The sequence below is a fragment of the Triturus cristatus genome, chromosome 1_1, assembly GCF_964204655.1.
Source record: "Triturus cristatus chromosome 1_1, aTriCri1.1, whole genome shotgun sequence".
In the NCBI taxonomy this organism is placed as follows: Eukaryota; Metazoa; Chordata; class Amphibia; order Caudata; family Salamandridae; genus Triturus; species Triturus cristatus.
The window spans coordinates 936,100,375-936,122,927 of record NC_140579.1 but is presented as its reverse complement, the minus strand read 5'-3'; the positions used below and the strand labels follow the sequence as shown (position 1 = coordinate 936,122,927).

Sequence of the window (22,553 nt, the reverse complement as noted above, 5' to 3'; positions counted from 1 at the left end):
TGGAGACGACAGAAAAGTCAAAGGAAAAGACAGTAGATCAGGAGGAAGACAGTGACACGGATGATAGCCTGGTAGAAAGGATGTTATCCGAGAGACCACCTCCATACAATCCAGATGCCTCAGAAGGCAATGAGACAAAGGAAGAAGAGAGTAGAGGAACGGTACCTTGATCAGAAGTAAGAGTAGAAGGAAAGATCTCGATGGGAACCCAGAATACCAGGTATAAGTCTGTAGGCAGCTCAGAGGTGGAGAAAGGAGTGAGGTTACCAGATGCGTTGAAAATACCAGTTATCATCGGACCTATTGAGTCAATGTACGAGCTTGAGCCAGAGACAGCAGGAAGTTTAGAACAATCGGAGGCCAGGACGAGAAATGAAGTTGAGGAAGGTGACTCGGTGAGGAGAATGGAGCGGACTCCAAAGCCTATAGAATGGAGTACGCCGATGCCAGCTACAGCTGACTCCTCAGGAGGACAGGGAGAATCCAGACCTACTAGACCAAAGTCTTAGTGGAGTCAAGATCAGATTTAAGAATGTGGACACCAACGGTGAGAACCCAAAGTCAAGGGGTGTTAGACGCAGAGAGGGGACGAGGGACGATTGTGAATCATTCTGTTCCCATGGGCAGGACAGGAGAGGAGAGGGTAGGCCACGCGAAAGAGAATGTGAGTACGATAACAGAGATGGTACAGCCTGCCGAGAAGTTCTGAGGGGAGCTTTGAGAGGGAAAATGTTGGATGTCGTAAGGCTAAAGGCAGAGTTGGATGAGATAATAGGTGGAAACCTACCCCTAGAACGAATACTAACGTACGAACAGGATGAGTTACTCTTTTTAGCGAAAAATGTGACTCGTAAAGCACGCACGGCTCATGAGAAATTGTCAGATCTGGCAAAGAGATATGGGGTGGATTTGTCGAAAACTAGAGCGTTGCAAGGAGATCACCGGCTGCAGTATAGTGATCAGGAATTGGAAGATAAGAGACTCATGGGATTGACGACCCATGTTAAAGATCTGATTATAGCAATGCGGGCATGGATCATGCTCGATAAATGGGAAGAAAGATGGTCCAAGAAGAAAAGCTCTAGAGGAGTAGTGGGAGAGACGCCACCTCCGGTTGGAGGCACGACGGCGATGGGGAATTTCCCTTTAAGGGAGGTACAGAATGGAGGGTACGTTCATGTACCCTGGAGTAGAGGGGATTCGGCTGCCTTCACAAATGATTTTCCCCGATTGAGGGAAAAGCCTGTGGAGTGGTACAAGCAAGTTGATCGCTTTGTCAAAATCTCGAAAGTACTGTGGATTGATTTGAACACTTTGTTTGACATTGTGATCCCGGGGGATCTGTGGTCGGCATGTAAAGTTGCGATTGAATGGCCGGCCTCAGAGCCTGACAGGGATTTGATTACACATGGCCCGTCGCTGATAGTGATGAAAAAGTTCGAACAGGTAATCACGTGGTTGAAATCGAAGGTCTCACCTCAAGACACCGATTGGGTGAAGATAGATAGGACTGTACAAGAGCCTAAGGAGACAGTGCATGAATTGTACGAGAGTCTTTTGCAGGCTTTTAAACAGTACAGTGGTTTGGAGGCGTTGGATACCAAAGATATGGGGCAGTTTGTGTCCAAGTTTGTGTTGGGATTGAGGCCAGAGGTTAGTCTAATGATACAGCAACATTTGATTTGTTGGCAGAATAAGCCTGTGGATGAGATTCTCCGATATGCTAGATATTGTAGCGACGAGATGGAGTCTAAGCACAGGAAATTGAAAGATAATCTGCTATTAGTACAGATGCAGACCGCAGTGCAGGGACAGTCTACCTGAGGAACGTTGGGAAGGAGGCAGGGAAATTATCAAGGAGGAGCACAGAATGCTCAAGTACAGGCGAGGCCGAGAGGAGTAGATCCTAAGACCGGAATAGATGTGGCAGTGTTGAAAAAGACCACAGCTTGTCATCTTTGCCACCAGATTGGACACTGGAGACGCGAGTGTCCTTTTAATCCGTTAAATCAAATACAGCAGGAAGAAGAGTTGACCCATGTTCCAGTGGCGGACACACTCCCTGTAGTGACACAACCTAGAATGACAAAAGGGGGGACAAATGTTCCGCAGGTACAGGTTCCCCGACCGCCTAGAATACAGAATATGCAGCAGGGAGCTCGGACGTACGTACAGATGCCTCTATTCAAAGTGAATGGGGAAGATGATTCCGATCCAGCAACAAGATCTTGCTGGGGAGGAGGAGATGATTGTACGCTTAGAGCGGTCCTAGAAGTAGATCAGAAGGTACCCTTTGTAGAAGCAGAGATCGATGGCCACCCTACGACCTTTTTGGTTGATACGGGGGCTACAAGATCGACTGTAAGATCCGCAGTGATCCCGGATCTACCCCTTTCTGGCCAAACAATCCAAGTCGTTGGGGTAGCGAATAAGAAATTGACTAGCTCACTGACGGAACCAATACCGATTAGGATTGGGAACTTCAGTGACAGACACCAGTTCGTGGTGTGTGATTCTAGTCCAGTCTGTTTGTTAGGAAGAGATCTATTGTGCAAGCTTAATTGTACCATCTATTGCACCCCGAATGGAGTGGAAGTCCAGACAAGAGACGATGATGCGACCTTTAAGGTTGCGAACCAGCGTTGGTGCGTGGAAATGTATCCTGCACTCACGGTGGAGGAACTCCCATTAGACCTGAGGGAGTCTGTGTCAGTTGATGTATGGGACCTTAGTGGGGAAGAGATCGGACTAGTTAAAGGTGTAGATCCAGTGAAAATAGGAGTCAAAACTAATGTAGAGTACCCGAGAACTCCCCAGTATAAATTGTCACCGGACACTATTGAGGGGATTAGACCTGTAATTGAGTCCATGCTTAGGAAAGGAATTTTGAGAGAAATCAGGGGTAGTCCATGTAATTCGCCCATAATGGGATTGCAGAAACCGAGCGGGAAATTCAGGATTGTGCAAGATTTGCGAAGAATTAATGAGATCGTAATCCCATGTTGTCCCGTGGTACCGAATCCATCCGTGATCCTGTTCCAAATCCCATGTGATGCGGAATGGTTCACCGTGATTGACCTGTGTCAAGCCTTCTTCTCGATTCCTCTGCATGAGGAGAGCCAATTTCTTTTTGCGTTTAGGCTGGAAAATCGTGTGTTAACATGGTGTCGTATCCCACAGGGGTACACTGAGAGCCCGTCTATTTTCAATCAGATTTTGAAAAAGAACCTTGAAGGTCTGGTGCTTCCCCAAGAGTCTGTTCTCGTCCAGTACATTGATGATTTGCTTGTGGCGTCAAAAACTGAGGACGCCTGTAGAATTGATACAGTAGCACTGTTGAATTTCCTAGGAGAGAATGGGCATAAGGTGTCTCCAAATAAATTACAGTACTGTCTGAGTGAAGTACAGTTTTTGGGTCATCGGATTGAGAAAGGTAAAAGAAAAATATCACCAGATCGCATAGATGCGATTTTGAGAATGCCCGTCCCAACGACTCAGAGGGCAGTTCGAATGTTCTTGGGAATGGTTGGCTATTGTCGCCAATGGATCCCGAACTTCTCCTTTGAAGCAAAGCCCTTACAGCGGCTGACGCGCAAGGATGTGAGTGATCCGGTACCATGGGATGAAGACTGTTTAAGGTCATTCTTGAAACTAAGAGAAGCCTTGTGCTGTGCACCCGCTCTGGGGATGCCTGATTACAAGAAGGCATTCGCATTGTTTTGCTGTGAAAAAAAAAGGTTGCACATTGGCAGTGTTAACTCAAGTTCATGGTAATGTCCGTAGACCAGTTGCCTATTTTTCGGCTACACTAGATCCAGTAGCCTCTGCGTTGCCCGGATGTCTCAGATCCGTTGCTGCAACAGGTGTCAGTATCGAGAGATGTGAGAGCATTGTAATGGGTCATCCGCTTACTGTGCATGTGCCACATTCTGCTGAACTGTTGATGACCAGGACTAAGACACAACACCTCACAAATAATAGGTTGACACGTTATGAACAAGTCATCCTAGCTGCTGAGAATTGACGTTGAAGAGGTGTTCTGTTTTAAATCCTGCCACATTGTTACCGATCCCGAATATAGATTAAGATTGTGAGGATCATGACTGCCTCGATGTGACTGAATTGTGCACCAAACCCAGACCTGATATTGTGGATGAACCACTTTCCGAGCCAGATGAAATATTCTTTGTGGACGGTTCATGTTTAAGAGACAATACGGGTCAGTTGAGAGCAGCCTTTGCTGTCTGTACCATCACCGGAGTGGTTGAAGCCGCTTGTCTAGAAGGAGTATACTCCGCACAGGTGGCTGAGCTTATTGCTTTGACTCGTGCCTCTTTGGCCGCTAACCAGATCCGTATAACGATTTATACGGACAGCCAGTACGAGTTTGGTGTCGTTCACGACTTCAGACAGTTATGGTCCCAGAGAGGATTCATGACATCATCTGGGTCGCCCATTAGAAATGGAGAATATGTGAGACAATTGTTAGAAGCATTGCAAGGCCCGGATGAAATCGCAGTGGTAAAGTGTTCTGCCCATACGAAAGGAAATGATTTTGTGTCTCTTGGAAATAATTATGCAGAAGAGGTTGCTCGATTTTTTGCAGAACAGGGGTGTGACTTCACAGAACGACACATAAGGGGAAATGAAGAAACAACTGACCTCAGTGTGATGTTGGCGATGGCAGATACGTGGGAAGAGTTAAAACAATTGCAAGACGAGGTGTCTGACCAGGAACAGGATAGTTGGGTGCGAGCTGGATGTGAGAAGGGAGATGCGGATGTTGGGTTTCGAGTGATGGAAGAGCGGTGTTACCGGAATGTCTGTTGAATCCAATGGCACGATTGATACATGGTGCAGTGCACCTTGGCAGGGATGCGATGGTACGAGTGTTTCGTCAAACATGGTACAATACGAAGTTTCGGGCAACAGCCGAAGCTGTATGTCAAAGATGTGTCACCTGTCAACAAATGAACGTAGGGAAGAGAACAGCTGTGACAATGAGTCACATAGGGAAGTCAGGTGGCCCTTTCAACAGGATGCAGTTAGATTTCATTGAGATGCCAAAGTGTAATGGGTTGAGGTACACATTAGTCGTAGTGTGTGTCTTTTCTAGATGGGTGGAGGCTTACCCAACACGTAGGTGTGATACTCTAACTGTAGCTAAGTTACTGTTGAGAGAGCTCATCCCGAGGTTCGGGTTCCCGACCTCTTTGGAATCGGACAGAGGAACGCATTTCCACTGTGAATTAATGAAGTTGCTTTGTGCTGCCCTGTACATAGACCAAAGGTTACATTGCAGTTATCGACGAGAGGCTTCTGGGATAGTAGAACAAGTTAATGGAACATTGAAGGCCCGAATGGCAAAGGTGTGCTCCTCAACTCCTCTGAAGTGGCCAGATGCCTTACCTTTGGTTCTTTTGAGTCTCCGGAATGTGCCTGATAGGAGAACTGGATTGTCACCCCACGAAATATTGATGGGGAGAGCGATGCGTGTGCCAGCAATATCAGCCTCTGCATTGATAAATATCACTGATGATGTAATTCTCGACTACTGTAAAGGCCTGGCTGATGTGGTTCATTCTGTGTCCCAGCAGGTGCAGGCGGTAGCTGTTCCAGCCGCAAGTGATCTGTGCCACGACCTGTGCCCAGGGGACTGGGTGTTGGTACGAAAGCACGTGAGGAAGAGTTGCTTGGATGTTCGCTGGAGAGGCCCGTACCAGATTATTCTGGTTACAAATACAGCAGTGAATTGTGGGGGACTACCGAACTGGGTGCATGCCTCCCATACCCGTAGAGTTCCAGCACCCTTGGAAGATACAGCCCCTCTCGTGAACGAAACCCCAGCTGAGGTGGCAGGCCCATCTGAGAGGGCAAGTCAAGCTGTAAGGGTGGCTGACGCAGCTGGTTGTGCACTGGAACAAGCTGTAAGCGAGAGTGAGAGAAACTCCGAATCAGAACCAGAAGCGGAAGAAGGTGCAGTAGGCGGAGTGGAGCCAAATTCTGCCGAGGAAGAAAACAGTGCACAGGGTATCAGAAGGGAGAGCAGGGGTGTCTCAGAAGCAGAAAGAGTTTGGCCCGTGAGTCAGAGACGGGTAAATTCGAGAGGGACACCGAGAAGGGATCTTGCCCCAGTATCGGAGGTGACAGAGTCAGAGCAGAGTGAGGAAGATCAAGATCCGGAAGCTCCGAGAAGGTCGAGGAGAGCAAGAGTGCCGTGTCACAGGTACGCTTCACCTGAGTGGACGTACGTAGCAACGAATGCTAGGACCGATGAGTACGGGGAGGCTGAGGTCGATTACTCTTGTCAGCGGTCCACCGGCTCTGAGGGTGGAAGTGTTACTGAAGATCCCAGGATTGGAGATCGAGGGAGTATTGACTCTCCATATTCCAGATCCGCCGCTCCTGAGTAACATTTGTGGTCTGATTTTGGATACATTGGCTTTCCCGAACTTTGCTGTTGTACCTTCTCCCCAAGAACTGAAAACTCTCAAACTTGAAATTTTGCAAGGAGTCCTAGAGTTGTTGGGACCTGCAGTTATTTTGGATTAGCGATGAACTTTGTCGAAATGGAGCTAAAAGAAGGAATCCTTTGTTGATCCGAAAGAAAGTAGAGAACTGAAACGTTAGAAGAGAACATTAGCTACAGGGGATAATTGTTGCATTGAGATACAAGCCTGAATGAGGAAGAGACTCTCGCCCATTGTTATTGAACTGGATTCTGAGCGTGGAGGAAAAATGGTAGAGCCTAGAAATTCACACCGTAGGGCGAAGACAGTGATAGGTACACTTTTAGGAGTAGTCATAGCTGTTATATTCGCAGTAGTCATAACTTCGTATGCAGTGGCCCACAGGGAGGAGGGGGAAGATGTTGGGCACACCTACACCTGTCACTCCCAGTACCAAGAAGGATATTTCAGGAGATAGAAGGGCGATGATGCTAGAAGAGTCGTATGTTACACATGGATTTGTCGAGAGGTGATTTCAAACTCAATGCGTATGCGAAATTGTTGTACGAGTACGTTGATGCGATGGATGCGAAGGATTGCTATGTGTGCATGCAGTTGCCTGCCTCTGTAGATGAGGGTATTAGATACCATCACCTTCCATTGACTTATGGGATTTCTTGCAGTCTATTGCTTAGCCTGTTTTACGAAAGGAAACAGTTCGAGTACTATTTCTCTAATTATGACACAGTACTTCCTAACATACCAGTGTTTAAGCATTTGAATAAGTATGATTATTATAAATCAGAAGAAAGACTTCGGACTTATTTCATACCGACTACAAGTTTGGATACAGCTTATGCACATAGACATAATTTGACATGTTCAGTGTCAGACACTGAAAAGAAATTCATTGGCCAAGTTGAGGACAGATATAGAAAATTAACCCAAGATAAAGATGGGGGAAAGAAGTCAACAGATTGGACAGATTAAGAGAAGCTACATAAGTCAAGGGGAAGTTATGGATCCATAGCTTTAGATCAAGTACAGAGGGGAAATCTGTGTGTTGCTCGTCCGCAGTCGGACAAGGACAAAATCTGGGTTGGGCACAGCACATGTGCCCATACCTTTACTATGGAAGATTCAGCTAGGAACTTCTTGCAGGGTCAAATACAGGTCATTCTGACAGTGTATTATGTGTGTGGAAGGAATGCATACGTGAGGTTGCCTGAGCAGTGGTACGGGACTTGTTATTTGGCTGTTATTTTCCCGAAGATATACCATGCCGAGGATTTGACTCTGCTAGAAACGGCACACCACTCTAGAGCACGGAGAGATGCAAGTGCAGGAGCTGTGATTGGTGAGATCTTTGGAGCAATCATACCCGGTCTGGGTGTGATTTTGAATGATGTGAAAATACGAAAGCTAGCAACTGTGGTTGATGAGTTGTCAATGAACACGGCGAAGTCGTTGTTGCTGGTGGATGGAGAAATGTTATCGATCAGGACAATGGTTTTACAAAATCGTCTTGCATTAGACGTATTATTGGCAAAAGAGGGCGGAGTCTGTAAATTGTTGAAGGTTCAAGAATGTTGCACGTATATTCCAGACAACAGCAAGGAGCTGAGGAAATATATAGTCAACATTACCACACTTCACGAAGAGGCTGCAATATTGGCAGAAGAGAATGTGTGGGAGAACATTGGGAAAGGATTTGGACATGTGGGAAGCTGGTTTGCAGATTTAGGGAAAGGAATTCTCGGATATGTGCTGAAACCAATCCTGATTGTGGTGGTTTGTGTGATCTGTTTGTGGGGACTTGTGAGCGTACAAGTGGTACCGAGGAAACAGAGCTGAGAGGATTCTCAGGGGATATGATAGACGAATGGCGCATATGCAAGATAATCAATATCAGGACCTAAAAAGAATGGAGGGTTTCCGACATAATGGGATGGTTACCACCTCTGTATAAATGGATTTGTGTGATGACAAGTTGTCATCAAAGGGGGGGAACTGATAGAGCGTTGCTGATGCGAAAATTGTAGGGGTGCACCATATTCATGGTTAGTCAGCACCCGCATATAAACTAAGAATGTTTAAAGAGCAGTATAAATATATTCGTTGAAATAGCCAAGTAGAAATGTAAACAGGCCTCGAGAGAAGAGAAAAGGCCACCAGTTATTCAGAAATGCATTTGTGTAAGTGTAATGTTTAGCTTGTAGTAATGTCATGCATTAAGAGACATTAAGTCATGTTAGAGGAATGAAGAAGGTAGTTCTCTTAAGTATGAGACGAATAATTAGAATTGGTAGTTGTAGTGTGTTTAGTTTGAGGCCTAACCATGTATGTAAAGCGAAGGCCTTCGTTTGTTTTAGCCATGTTTTATTAGGACGACAGGATTTTAGCAAAGCTTAAATTGCAGTGAGTTGTGAAACCTCATGATGTTAGGGGTTTTTTCTGTTCAGCGTTTGGCTGCAGGTACAAGGCCATGTAGCTTGTTAGTTAGAATAAGTCTTTGTTCAAATGGAATGGAGACAGAAGGAGTAGACAGGACGGGAGTGGATTGGAATGTAAAGTTGCAACTCCTGGTACAGAAAAGGCCTGGGACCCAAGGTCGAATTCATGGAAAGGAAGATGAAAGGATCCAAATGGAAATCTACCGAAGGAAGAAGCTGCCTGAAGGGGTGTGCTGGAGGGAGTATACAGCTTTTTGGGGTTTTGTATTAGGGACAGAGCCCCGTGGGTTGAGCAGACGAGACTTAGGAGAGGTACTGAAAGGAGCATTATAGATCGCGCTCTCATATGGTGAAGAATTCTTAGGAAGTTTCACTGCTGACACCTTTTATGCGATCCTCACCTGGAAGGGAATGTTGAGTAGGGATGTCACCTTAGAATAGAGTAGGGATAGAAATTATTTGATTCATGACTTTAAATTTCAATATCACAATTGCCATAGGGTACTTGATGCTTTTGGAAGCTGTAATCCTGTTTATCTTTAGTCGTATGCGTATACTTCGTAGACTAGCATTTGTATTAGTTCCCATTTATCTTTTGTGCCTTGTATTGAGGTGCCTATATATTCAGATGTTTTTGCTGATAATAAAAGGTCAACCTCCCAGATTATGAGTCTTCTTTTCTGAAATGTCAAATTGCGGTAAACACGATTTGATAATTGTGTTTCTTCCCTCTACGCTATTTTGCAAGTAAAAAGATCCTGGCGACCTGAGTGGGTTCTTGTAGATAATTGGATGAAATCAAGAACCGGCGTTCCCACTGTGTTTAAGGAGGAGCAGGCTACACTTAGGTAAATATGCAACCGCAAGGGCATATGAAGAAGGCGAGCGTATAGGAGCAACATTGGGGGCATTCATACACCCTAGCTGTGAAGATAATACAGTCTTGGAGGTGCGGGACGAGCAGTGGTTGCTTCTAAGTAGGGCAGGGCAGGTCTTGGATCAATTTCACCAATACTATGCAGTTATACAAGTCACGCATTGGGCATGACGATTGCGCAACGTCCGACTATCTCACTGATATTACCATGCATCTCATAGTCCTGTTGCGCCCCACGGAGATACTTCCGACATTTAAAGATATGCCAAGCGGAAAACCGCCCGGCACGGATGGGTTGACAGTAACCTTTTAAAAGGCCTATCGAGATATACTCATTTCGCATCTGGCCCCTCTATGAATAGATGGTGGATGAAGGCTACATGCCGTCCTCAATGCGCGAGGCTCTCCTGATCACCATATTATAACCAGGTAAACCAAACAATGGCTGCGGTTTTACAGACCGCTATCACTGTTGAACGTAGACGCAAAAAGTTTTGTGAAAAGTCTTGCCAACCGGTTGGCGCCAATGCTCCCGGGCTTGGTGGGTCCGGAGCAGGACGGATTTATCCCTGGCTGGTCCTTGTTGTACAATCTTGCCATGCTTTTTGGTGCAATCACTCGTGCCGCTCCAGGGGTGGTATTTCTGCACGCTGAAAAAGTATTTGATTCTGTAGAATGGGGTTTTATGCTTGCAGTACTGAGGAACATTGGAGTAGACGATGTGTTTCTACAACTTGTTCAGGTGCTGCATGTACAACCGACAGCGTGAATCAGGGTCAATAGAATATTCACAGATGCCATAGCTATCTCATGGGGCACTAGACAGGGATGCCCCCTGTCACCACTATTGCATGCTCTGGTGGCTGAGCCGCTGGCTTGTGTGATCCAGCAGTACCATGTGCACAAAGGACTTTGGTTTTCACACTACTATCTGATCATTCCTGTGTACGCAGACAATTCTGCCCTTTATGTACACAAACCTGAGTGTAATCTCTCTTGTTCTCTGGGAGGCCGTGCTGTTTGGTGGGCATTCCGGCCAGCACATTCATTGGGATAAGTCCCTGATATTCCCACCTACTGCAGCTAAAACATGGGTGCAACTAGAGTATCCATTACAGTGGACTACGTACTCCGTGCATCATTTGGGGATTAAGGTCCACACAGACCCATCAGTGGTTTTAATGGACAATAAGGCAAAGCGGTGCAGAAGCTCTCAGAAGCGACTGATCGCTAGGTAAAACTACCTCTGTTGTTCTGCAGGTATATAGTCATACTGAAGACGGTGGTGTTGCCCTGTTTACTGTTTTTATTCACAAATATTCCAATCTTTAAACTCCGCGCGATGTCTGGCAATGTGTGAGCTCTCTTGATTTGCCTGGCCTTGGAAGCAGCCACAGTTGAGGTGGGACACACTGACTTTGCCTTATGACATGGGAGAGTTTAATGCTACTGACTTGGAGCAGTACTACAGGCTGCGCAGTGCATGCTTGCTCACTACCGGCAACCTGGCCCTAGGGACCTCCCACATCTGTGGCTCGAGCGCAATGCAGCCTCTCCGCTATTGCTTCCCTAGGCAGTGTTTGTGAAACAGGTGAGGCAATACAATGTTTTGGACTCGTTGAACACGATCTATTCCTGGCAGAGGCTTCTGGAGCAGCAGGCCATATCATTACTTTATTCGCCGTGCTTGGATATGGGCACGTGGTTTCCCCTACCGCAAGATAACGGGGCAGCAAATGCGCTGCAGGAACAAGGTCTGACTATGGCGCGATGAGCAGTTGGGAGAATGGCCCACCACACGATGCAAGACCTCCTTGGGGGGGGGGGGGGGGGGACTTACTTAAATGCACCTGTTACATATGACTGCACCACATCGCACATTAGGAAAACTCTATGCGTTTGCGCAAGAGGAACAGCTTGGGCGGAATTCATGAAAGTTAGGCTTGAGTGGCAGAGAGACCTGGGCATCACTATTAGTGATAAGCAGTGGACCTATTGTTGCTCCGTAGTGATGTCCGTTTCTCTGAATAGCTGTCGCACGTTACTCCATTTACAATATCTTAACAGGGTGTACTATACGACCCAGGTGGGCAACTAGAGCCAAATTTCGGGGGGGTGGGGGGGGGGCTGAAAAAGATTTCGGGGGGGGCTAAGTCTTCCAGCCACAGGCAGAGTGGCTGGAAGAAGGGGTGAAAACACAACAAAAGCCTCATTAACGAGTAAATGGTCTTTTAAAGACCTGTTAAGTACTCGGGTGCGGCTGCAATTAGACAGACGCCAGCCCGCGAGGCTGTCTCGGCCGGGCTGACAAACATGACGGGGGGGGGGGGGGGGGGGGGGGCTGAAGCCCGGTGAGCCCAATGGGTGTTGCGCGCCTGATTTACGATCGCTCGTTTGTTCCGGTATGGTTTACGTGACAGCTCTTGTTGTCATAGATGTGGCGAGGTGGAGGAGAAGTTCGCCCTTGTGGATTGGCTTTGTGCGGAAGAGCAGCGGTTTTGTCACGCAGTACTGGCGGAGCTTGGAGAGATTACTGGTGAGCGCATCGAGTGGACCCCTTGCTGGCACTGCTGGGCTATGACAGATGTCCCAAAACACTTCCAGGTGGCTGGTGGCCACTGGCTTACCACTTGAAAGGCAGAGAATAGCAATGCACTGGGCTAGAGGGCCACTACCGATTCTGAAGGACTGGCCTGTGGACATGGCATTTTGCAAAACGCAATAAGATCTATACTACGAACTGCTACCAGTCTGCAGCTGTTCGAAAGATGTATAGGGCAATACTAGGTCTTCTTGTCTCGATCTAATGAGGAGGTGATGACTGACGAAGAGGGTGATGGGCTGGCGGCCCTGTAGATGCCCTGTGATGGTGTGGGATCTTGAGAATACTTAGTACACACCTTGTGTAATGAATTGTGTAGACATGAGAAGTACCCGACATGAATTGCGTTTGCTGCTCGTCTCAGCTGGAAGGTGCACCAGTGTTGTTGCTCCATCTAGGGCGGGGGGGGGGGGGTGTGATGTCTGTGCTTAAGAATACTCAAAACATGTATGTATCACTTATAATCTTATGCTCCTTGACTGCATTGATGACATACATCTTATTTCCCTTGTGGCTCATTATTCTGTACATCGTGACTCTGGTTGGACTATGCCAACTCAATTGTCTGTCATTACTCTATGTATGGTTGTTTACAAATCAAATAATGTAAAAAATTAAAAAAGAGAAAAGCCACAATGTGCATGCACGTGTGCTCCATGAGTACTCCCACGGCGTGCTCAAAAGTGGTAAAATGCCAGGCAGTTGTCTTCACAAACGAATTGCTCAATAAATAAGTTAACTCACAGTGGGGAAATTGATGGTAAGAGGCAGGATAATCAGAGGCATCACCCTGAAGACTGTCTTCATCTTTTGGAGGTTAGGATTATCGACACCAGACTCTGTTCCCAGCTGAAGCAGAACAAAAGAGAAATGACAGAAGCTTTTTAGTGAAGGAGAAAGTGGTATTGGGCAATGGGGCAGAGTGACAGAAACATATCAATATGCTCCACTCCCATACCTGGAAGCAACACAGGCAGTTTTTAAATAGCAAATAAAATGATGCAAACATTAAGGAAAAAAGCTGACTTTTGGAACTTGGTTATGGGATGAACCTAGGCTAGCGGAAACACTGGAAGAGAAGCTATACAATGGAAGAGTGTCAGGGCAGGAAGGATAAGATGTTGAGGAGTGGGGAGATCCACAGACTACAGTGAGAAATAGGGGAGTCAGAGAACATGTAGAGTCTGAAAGTCCAGGAGTTAGTGAAGAAGACGGCCATATACATAGTACAGGAGAGATAGCAAAAAAAAGGGGCATGCAAAGAAAGAAAAGTACGTTAGTGGGCAGAAACAAGCCACTATAGAGAGGAGAGTTAATAGCAGGCAAAGTATAGTAAAAGGAAATATTTGAAAGTGGCATGGAGAAGAAAGAGGCCAGGCGATATAGGCAATACATAAAGGCAGAGGAGAAAATGAAAGGATCAATCAGCCTACTAAGGAACGGTGTCTACAGCAACATGGGCAGACATGCTGAAAAGTCTGTTTGTAACACAGACTGAAAAAAACAGCAGAGAGAAAAAGGATCTAGTACAGAATGGAGGAAATGGAAAAATAAAGAGAAGACAAGCACAGGGATGTTTGGAGAGTGGACAAAAAGGCACTAAATGGAAAGCTGGGACTGCTGGAAGCACAGAAGCAACAAAGGCGATAGAGTAATAATCTGATCTGGGAAATGAGAAACAAGCATTATCTGAATGGAGAAAATTAACAGAATGGAAAGTTTTGAAAGAAGTATAAAGAGGGAGTGAGCTAAGAGAAAAGTGAGAATAGAAAGGATATGAAGAAATGGAGAGGGCGAGCTGTATATAGAAGGAGAGAGCCTGGGGAAATTGGGAATGCTGAGACCCTGTGATGTAAAGAGGGGCTACATGAGGGCTCTTGACAGAGTAATGCCATGAGAGTGGAGAGCCAGGTGATCTAGAACGGATGAAGTCCGGGGCATGGTGATTGCCTGTAAACAGAAAAGAGAGCCTGGGAAATGGAGAGAAAGAGTAGAACAGAGAAAACTCACATCCAGCATAGCCCACATACTGCAGGTTACACCAATTGGCAGAATGTAGAATGGGTCAGCAGCCGCCAGGTCAAGGAACCACCAGAGACCGCCAGTTTGCAGGCTCGGCACTGGCAAGTATGCCATTTTCCGCAGAGCCACAAAGAAAGAAATGAAGACTGGTGCCCGAGGAAAAAAAAACCCCGGAAAAAATGGTTCTAATGGGACAGAAATGTCATGGCAGGGACAGTAACACTGATACTGGAGAGAATACAGAGATGGTCATGGACGCTGTAGATCAATCTAGGGCCTGTCGAGAACATGTGCTGCATGTGACCTACATTGAATGATGTTGTAAGCGCTAAAAGTGGATCTATAGGGAGTGGTGTGTGTATGGTGGCAGGAAGGGAGTTGTAATGACTTGTAATAACACTGGTTAAGGGGTCCTATAGAATGCAGTAAAAGCACTGGCTATGAGAGAAAAGGGACCAGGAGACGGGTGTAGGAGATGGGCTGTTGAGGGAGCTGCAAGGATTATAAGACCTAAAGTTCTAAGCTGCATGCAGCTTCCACCTGTCCAGCATTTTTCTTGATTGATCTTTCTTTCAACCAAACCTTATTGACTCTGACCCGCCAGACTGGCAATTCAGTGATCAGCCCAAGCAGCAGCCTTGGGATTCTGCTAACAGGGGGACGCAGCAAGGCAGGTAAGTTAATCTAACTTGCTGTGGGGAGACTGGTTGGAAGTCTACTAGTTAATCTTTAGGGTACCAACAGATAGCTGCACCTGGATTTGATAAAATAGATATACACATTTCAAAAACTCCAGGAGCACTTCACATGTGACTCAAATAACCACAGTGAGCGAGCTGGTAAGATAAATGGTGACTATAATAACGTTAAGAAGAAATGACTGACTGTAATGGTGCAGCTCACCTTTAGCACGATCAAATAAGCCAACGTCTCATAATAAAAACAGTTGAAAATTGAGCTTTTTGTTTCTTCGTCTGGTATTTCCTGGGTTGGTTGTCAAACAGAAAAAATGGCCATCAAGTCAGGCTTGTTAGGATTACTTGCAACACAAGGGAACAAATGCAATCTTTCCCCAGTGTGTCAGCTATCTTTATTTTGCTCAAAACACACAACGAGGGATGCAATACTATCAAAATTCAAATAGTTCAAATCTGAACAATGCCTATGCCAGATTCAGTGCTATGACTCCATCAAAAGTGTGGCATCTGGCCCTTTCTATCTAGTACTTTACATGATCCTGGGTTGTTAAACGGACCTGCATTGTGGCCATAGGAAGTTCCAACTTCTTACCATGTGAGGTTTAAGCACATCAAACCTTAATCCGAACCCTGAAACTTGATTTTGCCTGCCTGGCAAACAGTCTGGATAATCTGGTAAAAAGAATTACTGACGAGACAAGGACAGTCTACTAAAGTTCTGAACAGCTGCCAAGCGTTCATGGAGAGGCCTTCCAGAAGGAAGATCCAGACAAGCCATGGAGACAGAATCAGGGTTTACATGGACAACCCTTTTAGCCAAAGGAGAGTCGCAGGTAGAAACCCTGGCTGCTCGGCTCCCCATACTCCGACTAAAAGCTAAATTACCACCAGTGATGGCAACCCTACTTTGCAGAAGCATCACTGGTTGTGTTATATGTCCAGATGCTTGTGTTAGTGGGTCGAAAAAGGCAAGCAGCCTCAAAAGTCTCCTCAACTCACAGAAGCCAGTAAATGGCCAGCACCAGTGCTCCAATCTCTGAGTTAAGTGGTGTCACCCTGCAGGGCTCTCATTCCCAGAAACCAGGCACAATGTCTCCAATCAGATGGTGACTTCTGGGTGGCAAACAACAAAACAAGCACATTTCTAATATCACCCACTGTTCACACCTCGTTGATTCCTACTGCAAATTGGGAGCACTCTGCTCCAACTAAGGCCAGAAGACTACTGAGAACTGGATTGTGAATATCTGGAGAAAAATAAAGACTGGTTAATGATTTTTTGGCATTTCTTTCATAAAAGAGCCAATGCCACTAAAGTTAAGGGGTATAAGAAAAGACAATAAAAATTTAACTATGGAGGTCTGAATCCTCTGGAAACCATATGGGATTTCAGGACCAAGGATGGCTCTTAAGTTAACAATGGTGTTGAAGCAATGACATTACATCACTGCATTGGCTTACATAGACTGACAGAATACTACTGGTCTGATTATTTGTATGTTTCTTCTCAGTGCCTAATTGTAACTGTATCACAGTTTATGTATCAAAATATGTTCCTTTGTAAAAGGAAATACCTCTGGATGGATATTCACAATTACTGGTAACACTTGTGTGGTGGTGTATTGTGACCTTTAGAACTACTTATACAGAGCTGCTGAGTCCAGGAAGCTACGGAAGCTTGACTCAGTATTGCATACAGAGTGCCTAGTATCTAGGGGAACAGGGCAGTACTAGAAACTAGGGAAACCCCGACAGAGGAGCAGTTAAAATTTCTGTGGGAGTATCAGCCATGGCGAGTGATAAAGTAATACTGGTTGTTGGGATAGGTTCTTAAGAAATCGCTGTAGGCAACAACTTACGAGCGAAGGCCAACAGAGCTGTAGGGATAATGTTTTAGGATCACTGGCCTGTGCCTTTTAGGGAATGATGGAACCTTGCTTTTTGTGGGGACTGCATGGAACTACTTATGGAAGTACTGACTGCAGGGGTGCCAAGAGGTATCTTACCTGCACGAGGGGAACTAGGAATCCACGCAGTGGGTTGACGCCATGTTTCTTTTGGTAAAGTGAGTTCGGAGTACGCCTTTGAAACTGAACACAGAACAAAAAATAAGAACTAAATTGAATAGCACTCTGACCTTGCCAATTGTTAATGTACGAGCAGCACCCAACATTCTCTCACAGAACTACGCTACCATAATCATACTTTCAGCCCGTTAGAAGTGGTCGCTGTGAAATCAGCAGGTGAGTCCATTTGTCACTTTACAAGAACCCTTAACTTCGAACAGCAGGTATTATTGTAAAGTTGATACTCTGTTTTTGTTACCCAAAACCTTATGTACTTTAGAAAGTCTCCCAGCTCCCTAAATGTAGATATAAATGAAAAAAACGTAATTGTTCTCCCAACTGCCTCTTGTATACATTACTGTAATGAGGTATTACTCAATACTTTTTTTTTTTGTGAAATTTTTTATTCGTGCATGACAAACACAATACAGAATAATGCAAACAGGCAATTTCAAGACTTCAGTGCAATGAATGACACAAGTAGTAGTGGTACAGCGAACTTACATTGCTGCGATGACATAGCCCCAATCAGTCCAGAAATGCCAGGGCCCGGGAGACAGGCAACAACCCCCAATGTCAACCATGAGCAGGGAAACAAGTCAACCCCGATCCAGTCATCAGCTACTATTGAAGCGACAGCAGGTACAATGTGAGCGGCACCCAGATGTCCCTTGGCCTTGAGGCCGTCGGCAGCTCCTCCGCATAGCAGGTAAGCTGATTCCGGCAATATGCTAAGTCATGCAGCCACACGCTTGCCGTAGGAGCCAAGCGACTCTCCCAACAGAGAGAGAATCTTCGCTTCGCCATGAGCAGTGTAATGGAAACCAGCTTTTTATTAGCAGGGCGCACCTTAGTCCCTACTCCCAGCAGGCACAACTGTGGATGACAGTCCAACGGCTCCTCAATCATCAGACCAAGCACTCTAATCACTTCGCCCCAATAAGCAATTATCTTCGGACATTCCCACGCCAGATGATAAAATCGTGCCCCAGACGCCCCACATCGTTTACAGGCATCAGACTGACGGAGCCCAAATTTACACAATTGCGCCAGTGTATAGTACATCTGATGTAGATACTTGAAGTGCACCAAGCGCAGGTTGCCATTCGGCAACAAGTGGCCCGTCAAGTTGCAGCTATCCAGCCACTCACTCTCCGTGAGGGGTTCCGGGAGTACCATATTCCAATTGTCCAGGGCCGTTGTTCCCACCAGGATCCCTTCACTCTGGGATGCCTTATAGAGCCTGGTCACCAGCAGAGCCCTGGAGGTGGTCGTGTAAAGAAGCTGAAGCGCCCCAAGAGTCGGCGGCTCAGAAGGAAAGTGCGGATTAAACGCACGCATGGCAGATCGCAGTCTAGCATATACAAAGCGCTGCATGGCCGAGACCTCGCCGCGGGCCGCCAGGTCTGCTGGGGTCATAAACCGACCTCCAGGGTACACGTCCGCCATAGTGCTGAGTCCCATCCCTGCCAGTGTTCGCAGTGTACCCGTCTCCTGCGTCACCGAGAGGTCCGAGTGATGGAGCAGCGGCATACCTGGAGCATGGAGCGGTAACCTACCCGCACGTTGCCCCAGAGCCCGCCAGGCATCCGCGGTAGTCCGCACCGTGTCAAACTCCCCCTTCTCATACGTGTTTACAATCATCGCTTTGAGGGGTAGAGGATGGACCGCACCCTCCTCAATGGCCACATGCGGGATGAATGCAGGGTCATGCTGCCAGTAATAGGCGTACTGCGCCTGAGCACAGAGGTAATAGAGATAGAAATCCGGCGCCGCAAAGCCGCCCTGGGCATATGGTAATGTAAGCGTTTCCCAGCGAAGGCGGGGCTTCTTCCCCCCCCCCCCCCCCCACGCCAGCGTGATCAAGAGGGAGCGCAGAGTGCCGAAAAAGGACTTGCTAAGGCACACCGGAACATGGCAAAAATAATAGAGAAAGCGTGGAAGCACTATCATTTTCATCAGGGCGAGTCGATCCGCGAAGGAGAACGGCAGCTTGATCCAACGAGCCACCTGGTCCTCCAGTCTGGCAACCGCCGTGCCAAAATTTGCCTGAATAACCGTCTGCGAATCCATATGCAGCCAGATTCCTAAATATTTAACTGCTTCCAACCCCCACACCAACAGATATTCCATATCAAAAGGCCGGGTGCCATCTGTGAGAGACAGTATAGTGGACTTGGACCAGTTTATTCCCAGCCCAGAGAAGCGCTCAAATCTGATATATTCACGGATAAGCGGCGCTAGATACTGCTCTGGTTCGCGCACATACAGCACCATGTCGTCCGCATACATGGAAACCGCAAGCGGCCGCTGCAAAAGTCGCAATGCCGATGCAGCGTGCCTCTGCCAAATTATACAAGCCAGAGGCTCGAGTACCAGCGCAAAGAGCAGGGGCGACAGCGGACAACCCTGCCGAGTACCCCTGTGAATCGCAAATTTGTTAGAAAGGTGCCCATTAATACAGACCCGGGCCTCCGGCTTAGTATACAGCAACCAAATCCAATTTGTGAACACAAAGGGGACGCCCATACGATGAAGGACTGTAATCATGTAGGACCATGCTATAGAATCGAACGCTTTTGTAGCATCAAGTAGCACTGCCACTGCCGGAAGCGCGGGCTTCAGCACATGCATAACCGCGAATATGGTGCGCAGGTTATGGGACGTGGAGCGAGCGGGAATAAATCCCGACTGGTCCGGGAGCACCATGTCCGGGAGTAAGAGTTGGAGCCTCGTGGCCAATACCTTTGCCAAAATTGACATCGGTATTTATCAGGGACAAGGGGCGGTACGAATCACATTGCTCAGGTGGCTTGTCAGGTTTCAAAAGGGCGACTACCAGCGCCTCCCGAAGGGTCGGCGGCCAACACTGGGTCTCGTATGCCTCCTCATAAAGCTGCAAAAGGCACGGCGCCAACTGGTCAGCGTATTCTTTGTAAAATTCAGCTGGCAACCCGTCAGTTCCCGCTGCCTTGCCACCCGGTAGCGCTTTTATAGCATCTTGTATTTCCCCTAGTGTTAAGCGGTGCATCAAAAAATCCTGCTGCCTGCGCGACAGCCATACCAGCGCAATGTCATCGAGATATTGCTCGAGTTCCTCTGGGTTAGCCGTAGGCCGGCGATCATACATTGCCGTGTAATACTCGCAATTGAACGCTCGCAAAATACCATCAGCATCATGGCGGACCTCCCCGTCTGCCCTAATCCCCTGCACTACATGCGCCCTCCGATGCGGATCAAGGAGGCGGGAAGCCAAAGCCCTCCCCGGTCGTCCGCCCTCTCCATAGTAGCGTGCCCTACTGCGCCGGGAGAGATGCCTAACCTCTTGATCTGCGGTGTCGTTATATGCAGACATTTTTTCGTTTATTCGCGCCAGAATGGTCGGGCACGGCCCGACACTATAGGAACGCTCCAGATCACCCAGCTCTCTCTCCAGCATCTCCATGGTGCGGCGGAGAGACTTCAAGACTCCAGCCTGCAGACCGATACATTCCCCACGAATGGTCACCTAAAAGGCCTCCCACAGCGTCCCCATCGTCGTAACCGACCCTGCATTTACCGCAAAGTAGTCTGTTATAGCTTTTCGAACTCCCTCCGTGAACACCGGGTCCAGCAGAGAGGAGGACTGCAAGCGCCACTGGAAAGGAGGCGGGAGTCGAGCGGGCATTTCTATATCCATTGCCACTGGGGAATGATCCGACAGTGTTCTTGGCAAATGCCTAATCTGTACTACCCAACTGCAAACATCCGGCGTCCCCAGCCAATAATCAATACGGGACCAAGCCTGTCGCGCATACGAGTGACATGTTCCTTCCATGGCTTGTGGGTGCCGCTGTCGCCAGACATCAACCAGCCCCAATGACCTCATTCCCTCCCGTATTGCACCGGGGCCCTCCGAGTGGGATAGACCGCCGATGTTTTTCTATCTAGCGCAGGGTCGAGCACCGCATTAAAGTCCCCACCACAGATAACGGTCCCAGAGGAGATGTTAGAAAGTTTACCCCAAATGGTGTCAAAGAAATCGGGATCATCCGTATTTGGACCGTATATATTAACAATAGTTAACGGGGTATTGTAGAGTGTGCCCTAAGCTATAATATTCCGGCCCTCTGCATCCGCATCCACCTGAAGCGGCGTATAGGGAACATTTTTTTTTTATCAGTATCATGACCGCCAGAGCATACGAGGAGTAAGACGCAGCCAGCCGCACCCCCGCCCACCCAGCAGCAATCCTCAAGGCGGACTGCTGTGCGAGATGCATCTCCTGCAGCAGTGCGACCTGTACATTATGCCTGTTCAAATAGGCGAGCACCTGCCGTACTTTTCTAGCATTGTTAAGCCCCCTGACATTCCAGCTCAGCTAATTAAGAGTGGACCTGTGGTTTACCACCATAGTAATGTACTTCGGAACATGGAAAAGCAACTGAGGAGCAGCCATAGCCGCGGCACCACATAGCATGCATACTGAGCATCCGCACCAAGTCAACATTTTGAGTCATAGATCCCCAACCACCCCATCCCCCCACTGCAGTCAGCAACCGCTTCTGCACACATTCCCTGGTATGAACCAAACAAAAAAGGGACAGGCTCTGTCTCGTAACACACAAACAGAGATCAGAGAAAATCCGTATCCCAACAATGACGCCAACCTGGCATCCACACATACCAAAAACTTTGCGGGGAATTCCCATGTCAGGGGTTACTAGAGGCTCCAGGCCCCCCGCTGAGGCGGGGTGGGTCGAGCTAGGAAAGGAATGACTGCCATCACGTGAATTGCACCCAAAAAACAAAAATGCATGTCAGAGCCTTAGCCATCTGGCAACATCAGTAGGTGTAAAAGAGCCTTGAAAGCGTTCCCCCTGTCCATACTGCAGGGCATGAGCTGCCAAACACAACACAAATATAGGGGGAACATCTCAGCAACAAATACATACAGTGAGGAGCTATAAGAGCACTCGCTAGAGCGGCAATTAGTATCCCAGGAGACCTAGTGCCCCACATTAAGTCATCAGCATCGGAATGTCCATTTTTCCTGCCGGCCGATTCCTGCCGCTCCAATCGCCGGGCGTACTGCATTGCCTCTTTTGGGGTCATAAAGATGCTCGCCTTGCCATCATGCTGTATTCGCAGGCGGGACGGGTACAGCATGGCGTAGGGTATGTGAAGGGATTGCAGCTTTTTTTTCACAGTTTGAAATTCACGACCAGCTTGCTGCACCGCTACAGTGAAGTCTGGGAACAGCTCTATTTTCATTCCCTGGTGCTCGAGTTTCCCCTTTTCCCTGGCCAGGCGGAGAGCCACATCCCTATCTCTATAATTAAGGAGTCTGGCAATTATCGGTCGTGGTGGTGCAGTTCAGAACACAAAATCTCCTCCTGCTTCCACG

The 22,553-nt window shown here is 47.5% G+C and overlaps 1 pseudogene across 1 annotated transcript in view; it reads right to left on the bottom strand.

Moving 5' to 3' along the window:
- The window catches only part of LOC146871315 (mitochondrial inner membrane protein OXA1L-like), a 577,675-nt pseudogene that overhangs the window by 233,061 nt on the left and 322,061 nt on the right, over window positions 1-22,553 (bottom strand). Inside the window, exons 5-7 of the transcript XR_014959541.1 lie at window positions 17,109-17,191; window positions 14,392-14,557; window positions 13,126-13,230 (exon numbers count right to left, since the gene is read on the bottom strand). The product of XR_014959541.1 is annotated as a mitochondrial inner membrane protein OXA1L-like (transcript). The remainder of the gene's footprint in view (window positions 1-13,125; window positions 13,231-14,391; window positions 14,558-17,108; window positions 17,192-22,553) is intronic.